This window comes from Leucoraja erinacea, chromosome 29, assembly GCF_028641065.1.
Source record: "Leucoraja erinacea ecotype New England chromosome 29, Leri_hhj_1, whole genome shotgun sequence".
In the NCBI taxonomy this organism is placed as follows: Eukaryota; Metazoa; Chordata; class Chondrichthyes; order Rajiformes; family Rajidae; genus Leucoraja; species Leucoraja erinaceus.
In genome coordinates this window covers 1,264,114-1,276,648 of record NC_073405.1, presented here as the reverse complement: position 1 = coordinate 1,276,648, position 12,535 = coordinate 1,264,114, and the positions used below count along the sequence as shown (strand labels likewise).

Here is a 12,535-nt window from a genome sequence, read left to right as displayed (position 1 = left end):
ACAAAAGGTACAGTGGAGATTCAGAGTCTTGATTAGTGCAGGTGTCAGGGGTTATGGGGAGAAGGCAGGAGAATCGGGTTAATAGACAATAGACAATCGTGCAGGAGTAGGCCATTCGGCCCTTCAAGCCAGCACCGCCATTCAATGTGATCATGGCTGATCATCCACAATCAGTACCCCGTTCCTGCCTTCTCCCCATATCCCCTGACTCCGCTATCTTTAAGAGCCCTATCTAGCTCTCTCTTGAAAGTGTCCAGAGAACCAGCCTCCACCGCCGTCTGAGGCAGAGAATTCCACAGACTCACCACTCTCTGTGTGAAAAAGTATTTCCTCGTGTCCGTTCTAAGTGGCTTACCCCTTATTCTTAAACTGTGGCCCCTGGTTCTGGACTCCCCCAACATCGGGAACATGTTTCCTGCCTCTAGCGTGGCCAAGCCCTTAATAATCGTATATGTTTATTAAGGAAAGATAGATCAGCCATGATTGAATGACAGAGTAGACTTGATGGGCCGAATGGCCTAATTCTGCTCCAATGACTGATGACCTTATGACCTTACACAGATGAGGTGTTGCATTTTGGGAGGGTCATATGCAAGGGTGTGGAAACAAGAGTTCCGACCCAAAACGTCACCTATCCATGTTCTCCACAGGTGCTGCCTGACCTGCTGAATTACTCCAGCACTGTGTCCTTTTTTGTAAACTGGCATCTGCAGTTCCTTGTTTCTGCAACAAACTTCACATTGTGTTGGTTGAAGCCTGGCTCAGCAGTGATTGTGTAGAAAGGAACTGCAGATGCTGGTTTAAACCAAAGATGGACACAAAATGCTGGAGTAACTCAGCGGGACCGGCAGCATCTCTGGAGAGAAGGAACAGCTGGTCGCAACCTTTCTGGAGAAGGGCTTTTGGAACATCTAACCTAATAGTCACAGCAGTCTGAGGACTGATGTAAAACCCAACATACATGTCAGCTAAAACGCAAAGTGCTGGAGGAACTCAGCGGGTCAGGCAGCATATGTGGAAAGTACTGGACAGGACCCTTCTTCAGATGAAACATTGCCTGTCTATTTCCCTCCACAGCTGCTGCCTGACCCACTGAGTTCCTCCAGCAGTTTGTTTTGTGCTCAATACTCCAGCATCTGCAGCCTCTAAGTCATGTCAGATATTAATTTGGAGAAACTCACGGGTGCAGCAGCATTATGGAGCGAAGGAAATAGGCAACGTTTCGGCCCGAAACGTTGCCTATTTCCTTCACTCCATAGATGCTGCAAGTTTTCTCCAGCTTTGATTTGCAGTTTCCTCTTAAACACTCAGATATTAATTTAATGACTGCAAGCCTTTGATTTGTCCACTAGGTGGAGAGCTTTGATTTCAGAGTTGATCCTCGGGGCAGAACTTGGAGTCACAGTTAGTGTCTGAATCCCAACCATCAGATGTCAAAACAATCTCTCCTTGATTTTAATGCTGGCTCGAGGTGGAAAACTCACAACTCTGTGGGAGGACCTGAGGACCAGGTCATGGAAATAGCACCAAGTGGAGGGAATTAAACTTGCCCAGAGGTTATGATGTGTACACACATCTCCACAGGCCACACATTCCCTGCACCTCCTTATTCCAACGTCTCTTGTTCGAAAATTTGTCTTTAGACTTTAGAGATACAGCGTGGAAATAGGCCCTTCGGCCCACCGACCAGCGATCACTGTATACGAGCACTATCCTACACACTAGGGACAGTTTACAGAAGCCAATTAACCGACAAACCTGTAGGTCTTTGGGATGTGGGAGGAAACCGGAGCTCCTGAAGAAAACCCACACAGTCACAGGGAGAACGTACAAACACACACACAACACCCGAGGTCAGGATCGAGTCTGGATCTCTGGAGCTATAAAGCAGCAACTCTACTCCTGCAACACCATGCCACCTCTTATTTTCAACTGTGACATTTGGAAAGAGCTGTTCTTCACTGCGAATTAATGATGAATTGGGAATATATTAAAGATTTGGTGGTGGTGATGCAGCTGGATCTCAAATGTAAACCTATCCTGTGAATGGTAATTTTTGCATCTGAAGAATTACTGAAATGGGAAGAACAAGAATGAATAAACGTTGTGTGAACAAATGGCCATTAGTTCTAGAAATGTAAACTTGTTTTTGAATGCTCGCCACTAGTTTGGGTTTAATATTGCCCCAGAACACAAGGAAGGTACTGAAGATAGACACAAAAAGCTAGAGTAACTCAGCGGGTTACCAGTCTGAAGAAGGGTCTCGACCCGAAACGTCACCCATTCCTTCTCTCCAGAGATGCTGCCTGTCCCGCTGAGTTACTCCAGCTTTTTGTGTCTATCTTTTGTTTAACGCAGCATCTGGAGTTCCTTCTTACACAAGCAAGGTACCCCCTGGGCTACTCATTGCCATCAGTGATCTAGGCTTTGGTTCCATCCGGAGATCCAGGGATGCATTGGATAGCGAGCTGAGGGACAGATAAATCATGATCTTGGTGCTGGTGGAGCAGGCTCAATAGTCTGCTCCTGCCTCTCCACTCCCAACACTTATAGAGTCGTCACTTATAGACTAGTCCCACATGCCTGCAGTGGACCAATATCCCTCTAAACCTATCCTACCCATGGTGCCTGTCCAAATGGTTTTTTTAATGTTGTTATAGTCCTTGCCGCAATTACCTCCTCTGGCAGCTCGTTCCATTCACCTACCACCCTGTGTGTAAAAAGGTTTCCTATTAAATCTTTGATCCTCACCTCATACCTATGTCCTCCATTCCCAATCCTTATTGATTCATATGATGTCCATGTGTTTAGGTCAGGGCATATCTCAATATTCTAAGCCCCAGTGACGGTCATCTCTCCTGGTTGTTCGACTGCACTGGAAGGAAATGGTCATGTTTGCCAGTCATTGTTTATGGAAGGTGATCAGGCATTTATACCAGTGGGACCATGGAGAAAGAATGAACGGAATATCCAGGTCTCCTCCGACCAACTCCTTGCTGGTTCATTCAGAGTAATATTCATATGAATGACTGGGGACCTGGATGTCAAAGAGGGCTGAGATTCTGCCCTTGTAAAGACCACACATCATCCATTGCCAGGCAGGGGGCAGCGCTGTTTAGTTTAGTTAAGTTTAGTTTGGAGATACAGCGCGGAAACAGGCCCTTCGGCCCACCGAGTCTGTACCAACCAGCGATCCCCACACACTAACACTATCCGACACACACTGGGGACTATTTACACTTATACCAAATCCAATTAACCTACAAACCAGCATGTCTTTGGAGTGTAGGAGGAAACTGAAGCTCAAAGAAAAGCGACAATTAGGACTAGGAGATGTTTCCATGCCCCTCAATCATGGGACAGAGAGAGCTGGCCAAACTGTACACCAATGATCAAGGGCACTGCCTAGCTCTTGAGCCATGCTATAAACACGTCTTGTGTTTATGTGCTCACACATGTTTCACATAGTTTCATGCTCCCTTGTTCCCATATAAAGCTGGACATCTTTTATACCACGTCCGGTGACTTCCCCTGTCAACCCTGCGTCCAGTCACTGTGGCTCCCGTTCTACCGCACTCTCTGCTCCTTATCACTCACCACAACTTTCTCTTGACCTTTCCTAAAGGCACCAAACTTCCTGGGCTACAAATTCTGTAGCTTGCAGTTGATTTAAAATAAACCGGTTCCAATGCCCAGGCCTTGGTATTCTGGTGCAGGGACCAGCTGCGTTCCATATTCACTGGTATTTAGAAGGATGAGAGGGAATCTTATAGAAACATGTACAATTATTAAGGGATTGGACAGGCTAGATGCAGGAAACATGTTCCCCATGTTGGGGGAGTCCAGAACCAGGGGTCACATGGTTTAAGAATAAGGGGTCGGCCATTTAGGACTGAGATGAAGAAAAACGTTTTCACCCAGAGTTGTGAATCTGTGGAATTCTCTGCCACAGAAGGCAGTGGAGGCCAATTCACTGGATGTTTTCAAGAGAGAATTCAAGGGATCAAGCAGGAACGGGGTACTGATTTTGGATGATCAGCCATGATCATATTGAATGGCGGTGCTGGCTCGATGGGCCGAATGGCCTACTCCTGCACCTATTGTCTATGTTTCTATGAGATATAAACAGGACGGCCAATCACAAACTGGATGAAAGTTCTGGTCCATTTTTAAAAGCTGGTCACGTTCATGTGATAGGAGCAGAATGAGGCCATTCGGCCCAACATATCCACTCCGCCATTTAATCATGGCCGATCTATCTGGATGGAGTATGCAACTCAGCCCTCATACCCACAAGATCATGGTAGATTTTTTTACCTGTGTGCCACTGGTCACGTTAAATTGTGTTTATCGTTATATGTGCAAGTACTTTGGGCGGCACGGTGGCGCAGCGGTAGAGTTGCTGCCTCACAGCGCCAGAGACCCGGGTTCAATCCTGACTACAGGTGCTGTCTGTACGGTGTTTGTACGTTCTCCCCGTCACTACGTGGGTTTTCACCGGGTGCTCCGGTTTTCTCCCACAGTTCAAAGAAGTACAGGTTTGGAGGTGAATTGGCTTTGGTAAAAACAATAAATTGTCCTTTGTGTGTAGGGTAGTGGTGGTGTACGGGATGGCACTATCCAGCATGGACTCAGTGGGCTGAAGGGAATGTTCCCGCGCTGTATCTCTAGAATGATAGAGTTATAGAGTGATCACAGTGTGGAAACAGGCCCTTCGGCCCAACTTGCCCACACCGGCCAACATGGCCCAGCTACATTAGTCCCACCTGCCTGCGCTGGGTCCATATCCCTTCAAACCTGTCCTATCCACGTGTAGGAAGGAACTGCAGCTGCTGGTTTAAACCAAAGATAGACATGCTGGAGTAACTCAGTGGGACAGGTAGCATCTCTGGAGAGAAGGAATGGGTGACGTTTCGGGTCGAGGCCCTTCTTCACACCTGGTCTGACCTATCCATGTACCTGTCGTGCCTCCTAAACCACACCTGGAACTTTGGCTAAGACGCAAGCATTTGTCATTCTATTCTTAGTGAAGTTGCTAGACCTGATCTTGGTGATTGTATAAATAATACATCTTGAAAATCTTTGGACGTGTCTGTGGACACGTGAGCATGTTACGGTGGGGCGGTGGGCATTAGCGTGTGTGGCGTGTACACAGCGCCATGCCAACACGTCAGTGTGACACGGCTGGTCTCGGCAAGTACATGACCTTCTTCATCAAACACAGAGCCAGGACAGTACCTGGGCCTGCTGCCCAATACCTGCCTGTTCCAACTTGGCATCAGGCACTTTTGTTTTTAATGACTGAATATAAACTTGCAGATAAATCTGACTTTGCAGGGCTAGCCTGCTCCCTTTCCTAATCTCTCTCTCTCTCTCTCTCTCACTCTCTCTCTCTCACTCTCTCTCTCGCCTTCCCTCGCTTTTATACACACCAACATAACCAATGACTTTATTAACCAGCATAACCAATGACTTTTGAATCTTTTTTATACCAATCACTATAAGCACCAACACTTCCTCACTATTGTCCTCATCACCCTTTCTCCCCATCTCCAGAAACGGCCATTTCTCACTCAGTTCCAGCCATAACACTTTGTCCGAACGATCTTCCTCATCTGGAAGCTTTGATTAAATTTCAATTCAAAATATACTTGATTCCTAAATATACATGGGGGAAATATAGTCCAATCAGCGCATGTCTTTCCTTGCATTCCTCATGCCATCAAACCAACACGTAGTCTTACAAAGCACAAGCTCCACTCGTGTCTCCTGTTTAAACAACGTTGCCATGACGTGCCTGAGACTTTGCACATGGATATGCAGGGAATGGAGGGGTAGGGATCACATGCACATTAGTTCAACTTGGCAGAGTTTAGTTACGTTTTTTTTAATTTGTTTAAATATTTTTATTCATTAGAAGCAAGTGTACAAATATAGAACCAACGGCATATAAAATGATACAGTTATTGTACAGATTCAATTTTAAATTTTAGTTGGAAGAAAAGAAAGGAGAAAAAGCAAGAAAGCGAAAAAGTGAGATGTGCAAAGATAGAGCCCCTAGACCAGTGGTTCCCAACCTTTTTTTGGCCATGCCACACCTAATCACCTCTAAAGTCCTGATGCCCCTGATGCCCCCCCCCATGTGGTGATATATAACTCTTATCATTTAAAAAGTGAACTCCGTTTCAGCTGAAGAAGCTTAAAACGCCAATACCTTGGTTGTAATAGCCCCCGTTAAAAATCAAATTGCCCCCCTGTGGGGTGTACGCCCCACGTTGGGAACCACTGCCCTAGACTACCAGTGTAGCCAAAGAGTGAATAAATGAAAGAAAGAAGAGAGGAATAGAAAAAATAAAAAAATAAAAGGACAAAAAGAGAAAGAAAGAAAAAAATGGTGATATACCTGCCTGACATTCCTCCCCACCCACCTCACACAACCCGTAATTAGATTTAAATCCAAAGGTGTGTTGTACCATAACTATCCTTGCAATACATCAATGAATGGTTTCCATGTCTGAGTTTAGCTAAGTTGAGTTAGACCAAACTCAATCATATTCAGCACAAATACTATTGGCCAATCAGCCTGTTCCTATGCTTTATCGGACTTTATCTTGCAATAAACATGATTCCCTTTATGCTGTATCTGTACACTGTGGACGGCTCGATTGTAATATTGTACAGTCTTTCTGCTGACTGGTTAGCACACAACAAAAAGCTTTTCACTGTACCTCGGTACACGTGACAATAAACTAAACTAAACTAAACTACTTCTGCACTAGTTTAGTTCCTTCCTGCACTGAACTGAACTAGTTTATGTTGTAGTGGAGGAAGGAACTGCAGATGCTGGTTTAAACCGAAGTTAGACACAAAATGCTGGAGTAACTCAGCGGGACAGGCAGCATCTCTTCAGAGAACAATGAAAATGTACGCAGGTCTCACAGAGGGAGGCGAGGAGGGCAGGGACAAGGACTTTAGGACCTTTGCCCTCCATCACAGTGAGGAGGTGGCTGATAGACTCACTGTCCAAGATGGCTGTTGTGAAGGGAGAGTGGACGCTGGCGTGCTTTAGCTGCCGCTGCTCTCTCTTCACATTGTGTTTTTGATTTTTTGTTTTTGAACTGAATTCTGTTTTTAATTTGTATTTCTGTGATGTCTTTTTTATTTATTTTATTCTGATTATATGTTTTTTATTCCTGTTAAACTCTGTAAGGTGTCCTTGAGATGTCGGAAAGGCGCCCAAAAATAAAATGTATTATTATTATTATTATTATTACTGTGATGGATGTTAAACTGTGTTAAGTGTGTGTTTTTGTTCTTTTATTCTATGTTATGACTGCAAGGTATACAATTTCGTTCAGACTGAAATGTCTGAATTACAATAAAGGATACTTTACTTTACTTTACAGAGAGTCTGTACAAGACTCCAGCCCTCAGTGTCCAGTGGTGAACTGGCCCTAGTGCTTGGCCCTTCACTACAGACCCTGTGTGTTAGCTGCAGAAAGCCTCAGTGTGTCCCTCTGCACGTACTCTGACAGTGGCAGTCGGCAGGCACATTCCCTGCGGGACATTTCACGTGCAAGTCTGGGCTTGGAGCAGAGGGCACCAGACCCTGTGCTAGTGCCAGCCTCGTCCAAACCCCCATACACGTAGCCATCTGCAGCACCCGATCGCACGACTGTGAGCAAGATACAAGCGCGGTGAGAAACTTGCTCTTCACCTCTCCGGCCCAGGAACTGGTTACGGGCCAACATTCCTCCGTTGACCCCTCCAACCCCATCAATGGTTAAGGCCAAACAACGACGATTGGGGCTTGTTGCAACCAATTGAGCACAGCGAGGGGTTGCTGTGGCGTCTGATTAAATAGACTGTGTGTTCAGAGTAAACTCGATTATCTCTGCCGGACACCATTCTGTTTACTGTCAGACAGTTAACCCATTCCTTCTCCAATTAAGTGACAAACAGGTTTTCCAACAAACTCTCCAAAATGACTGAATTATACATTTGGGAATTGGATTGGAAACCTTCTGATAGGTGGAGCAGTGCGCAATGTTAGACCATAGGAGCACAATAAAGCCATTCGGCCCATCGAGTCTGCTCAACTATTCAATCATGTGTAGGAAGGGACTGCAGATGCTGCCCACTAAACTCCTATGTGGGACCTTATCAAAGGCCTTTTGAAAATTCAGGTACACTACATCCACTGGCTCTTCCTTTTCCATTTCCTACTTACATTCTCAAAAAATTCCAGAAGATTAGTCAAGCATGATTACCCTTTGTAAATCCATGCTGACTTGGAACAATCCTGTTATTACTATCCAAATGTGCCGCTATTTCATCTTTTATAATTGACTCCAGCATCTTCCCCACCACCGATGTCAGGCTAACTGTTTTCTCTCGAAGATTACACAAAAAAGCTGGAGAAACTCAGCGGGTGCAGCAGCATCTATGGAGCGAAGGAAATAGGCTTAAATAATAACTGTTTTCTCTCTCCCTCCTTTCTTACATTAGCTCCCCTCCAATCCACAGGGACTGATCCTGAATCTCTAGAACATTGGAAAATGATCCCCAATGTTTCCTCGATTTCTATATCCACCTCCTTAAGTACCTGGGATGCAAACCATCAGGCCCTGGGGATTTATCAGCCTTCAGTTCCATCAGTCTACCCAACACCATTTCCTGCCTAATGTGTAGAGCAGTTGGATCCAATTTCTGATTCCATCCTCATACCCCATTTTGGAGAGCACGTCCCTCATGTACGTGTGCGATAGATATCGTATCGAAGGCCTTCTCCTGGTCCAAGCTGACTAGGCAGGCATCCACCCATCTGTCCTGCACGTAGGCGATAGTATCTGTCAGCAGTACCAGGCTGTCTGAGATTTTCCTGCCAGATACAGCACAGGTTTGGTCTGGGTGGATCACCTGTCCCAGAGCAGACTTGACCCGGTTGGCATTGGACATAGACAGGATCTTGTAATCTACATTCAACAATGTTATGGGTCTCCAATCCCTTATATCCTTCATCTCCCCCTTCTGCTTGTAGATTAGGGTGATGCTGCCTTTCCTCATGGAGTCTGACATGCTGCCAGCTAGAAGCATGTCGTTGTACACTTCCAGCAGGTCCGGGCCCACCCAGTCCCACAGAGCCGAGTACAACTCGGCCGGTAAGCCATCGCTTCCGGGAGTTTTACTCGAGTCAAAGGAACGGATGGAGCCAGTCAGCTCCTCTAGGGTCAGTGGTTGGTCCAGACTCTCCCGCTTGCTGTCCTCCAAGACCTCCGTGATAGAGGACAGGAAGTTCTGGGAGGCGATGCTGTCTGTGGCCTTTTTGTCGTACAAATCCGTATAAAAGGATTTGCATATCCTCAGCATGTCTGTCTGCAAGGATGCTACCGAGCCGTCCTCCTCCCCAAGGCTGTTGATCACAGAGCTCCCCCTGTGAACCTTATGGATGAAGAAGCTTGAGCACGTCTCATCCTGCTCCACGAATCTTCAAAACTTTTCAAGTATTCCTCACCTCTGATTCTCAGACAGTCCCTTGTGGTCAAGGGTGACTCACCTGCACTCTGCCGCCCGTGTTTCTCAGTCAGAAGATGAGTCATTGTCAGGGATTCCATACGGCACAGAAACAGATGCCTTGGCCCAACACATCGCAACTAGTCCCATTTTCCTGCGTTTGGCCCATATCCCTCTAAACCTGTCCAAACCATGCACCCGTCTAAATGTTTTTTTTTTGTATGTTGTTATAGTACCTGCCTCAACTAATTCCTTTGGCAGCTCGTTCCATACAGCTACCACCCTCTGTGTGGAAACGTTCCTATTAAATATCCCTGTCACCCTGAGCCATTGTCCTTTTGTTCTGGGCGTGCCGTACCTGGGAAACATTCACCATCTGATTTATACACCTCGATAAGATTACCCTTCAGATGCCGGCAATCCAACGATTTAGTACTAGCTTGTCCATCCCCTCCCGACAGCTCAGGCCATCAGGCCACTTGTAAATCTTCTCTGCATTTTCCTTAGCTTAGTCCCAAATGAGCTGCTGTGGACTGGCGAGATGTACCTTTAGAATGGAGGCCGTATCTTTAGAATGGCGACGAGGAGGAATTTCTTCAGAAACATAGAAAATAGGTGCAGGAGTAGAGGCCATTCGGCCCTTCAAGCCTGCACCACCATTCAATATCATCATGGCTGATCCAACTCAGGAAGGTCCATCTGTCTCCTCAGATCCTGGTGAACTTCTACCGCTGCACCATCGAGAGCATCCTTACCAACTGCATCACAGTATGGTATGGCAACTGCTCTGTCTCCGACCGGAAGGCACTGCAGAGGGTGGTGAAAATTGCCCAACGCATCACCGGTTCCACGCTCCCCTCCATTGAGTCGGTCCAAAGCAAGCGCTGTCTGCGGAGGGCGCTCAGCATCGCCAAGGACTGCTCTCACCCCAACCATGGACTGTTTACCCTCCTACCATCCGGGAGGCGCTACAGGTCTCTCCGTTGCCGAACCAGCAGGTCGAGGAACAGCTTCTTTCCGGCGGCTGTCACTCTACTAAACAACGTACCTCGGTGACTGCCAATCATCACCCCCCCCCCCCCCCCCCCCCCCCCCCCCGGACACTTATTACTTATTTTTATTCAAATCGTTTGCTATGTCGCTCTTCAAGGGAGATGCTAAATGCATTTCGTTGTCTCTGTACTGTACACTGACAATGACAATTAAAATTGAATCTGAATCTGAATCTGAATCTGATCCTGTACCTGCCTTCTCTCCATACCCCCTGATCCCTTTAGCCACAAGGGCCACATCTAACTCCCTCTTAAATATAGCCAATTAACTGGCCTCAACTACCCTCTGTGGCAGAGAGTTCCAGAGATTCACCACTCTCTGTGTGAAAAGAAAGAGTGTGGTGAATGTGTGGAATTCCTTGCAACGGACGGTTGTAGAGGCCAAGTCATTGGGTATTTTTACAGCGGATGTTTAAAGTGATCTAGATGTAGTTACGTGGGCGGTACAATTGATCACAATATCAATTGGTACTGAAAAGTGAAATAAAAATAATTCAATATCTCAACACACTCTGCACAATGACCACTGTTGAGAAAGGTAATGTACATCTGATCAAAGGGCTAAAGTACTAACTGTGTACGAAGGAACTGCAGGTGCTGATTTAAACCGAAGATAAGCACAAAATGCTGGAGTAACTCAGCGGGACAGGCAGCATCTCTGGAGAGAAGGAATGGGTGACGTTTCGGGTCGAGACCCTTCTTCGGACCATGATTTAGACATTCTGGCCTAGCAGTCCAGTGCAGTGGGGCAACGCTTTTGTTTGGCTTATGATAAGAATTTAATACAGATCCGATTGCTAGATCCCATTGAGTATCGTAATGTCCAAAAGCCTTTCTGGAAACTCGATCCAGGGCCGCTGTGGTGTTGGACCTGCGTCAGAGGTTGCTGGTGGCAGGCTGTTTGATATCCGAGCACATGCAACGTAGCGTTTGACATCACCTGCACAAACCCCTGACTTCTTGTAGGCCTGGTTTCGGGCTAGGGGGTAACTGGGGAGCCGAGCCAGGAAGCCCGACGTCCCTTTCAACATTACCCAATCTGTCAACATTTAAAATAGAAGTAGGAAGAAAATGCGGACGCTGGTTTAACCCGTGGACATAAAATGCTGGATTAAACTCAGCGGGACAGGCAGCATCTCTGGAGAGAAGGAACGGGTGACGTTTCGGGTCGAGACCCTTATTCAACGTTTAAAATAAGATACACACAAAACGCTGGAATAACTCAAACGGAAGAAGGGTCCCCACTTCGAAACGTCACCCATCCATTTTCTCCACAGATGCTGCCTGGTCCGCTGAGTTACTGCAGCACGTTGTGTCTATCTTTGGTATAAACTAGCGTCTGTCTGCAGGTCTTTTCTGCAGAGTAAACGGTTTTAAATAACCCATGTTTCTTGCTGTCTGCACCCTGCACCAAACTGGAACAAGCTCGGGGGTTTCCCACATTACACCCCATCTGAGATTGACAATTGTGAAGGATTGGCACAGCGAAGCGATCCCCCAGAGTGACGGCCGGGCATGTTAGGGGTGTCATGTTGGCTGGTTCTCGTGAACTGCAGGCAGCGAGAAGGAAGCTCTCTCCTGCTGTATCACCACACACTGCCCCAGAGCACGCTGCAGGCGGTCTAGGCGGGCAAATTAAGGCCGTTGGCGACTAATATCATTTTTTGAAAATGTTCATTTAAAAAAAAATAGAAACATCAATATAGAAAATAATAAAAAGTTTCACACGTTGAAGTTTGATCTGGTTGAAGCTGTAGTTTATACCTTATATAATTTCCTCGTTATCTTTCTATTGCAGTCTGAGCCGGGGGGGAGGGGGGTGCATGGAATCCGCCTTCTTACTGATTTAGGAAAGAGCAGATTCCAGGCTATAATTGGTTCGGGGCAGGGGGTGAGTGATGGTGGACAGCTGCAGTGTGACCGGGGTCGGGGAGTATTGGCTGAGGGCGGCCAACACGTAAATGGTGACG

General features: G+C 46.6%; 1 pseudogene; it reads right to left on the bottom strand.

Annotated features, from left to right (window-relative positions):
- Positions 1-12,535, bottom strand: part of LOC129710966 (beta-1,3-galactosyl-O-glycosyl-glycoprotein beta-1,6-N-acetylglucosaminyltransferase-like) — a 47,438-nt pseudogene that overhangs the window by 13,495 nt on the left and 21,408 nt on the right.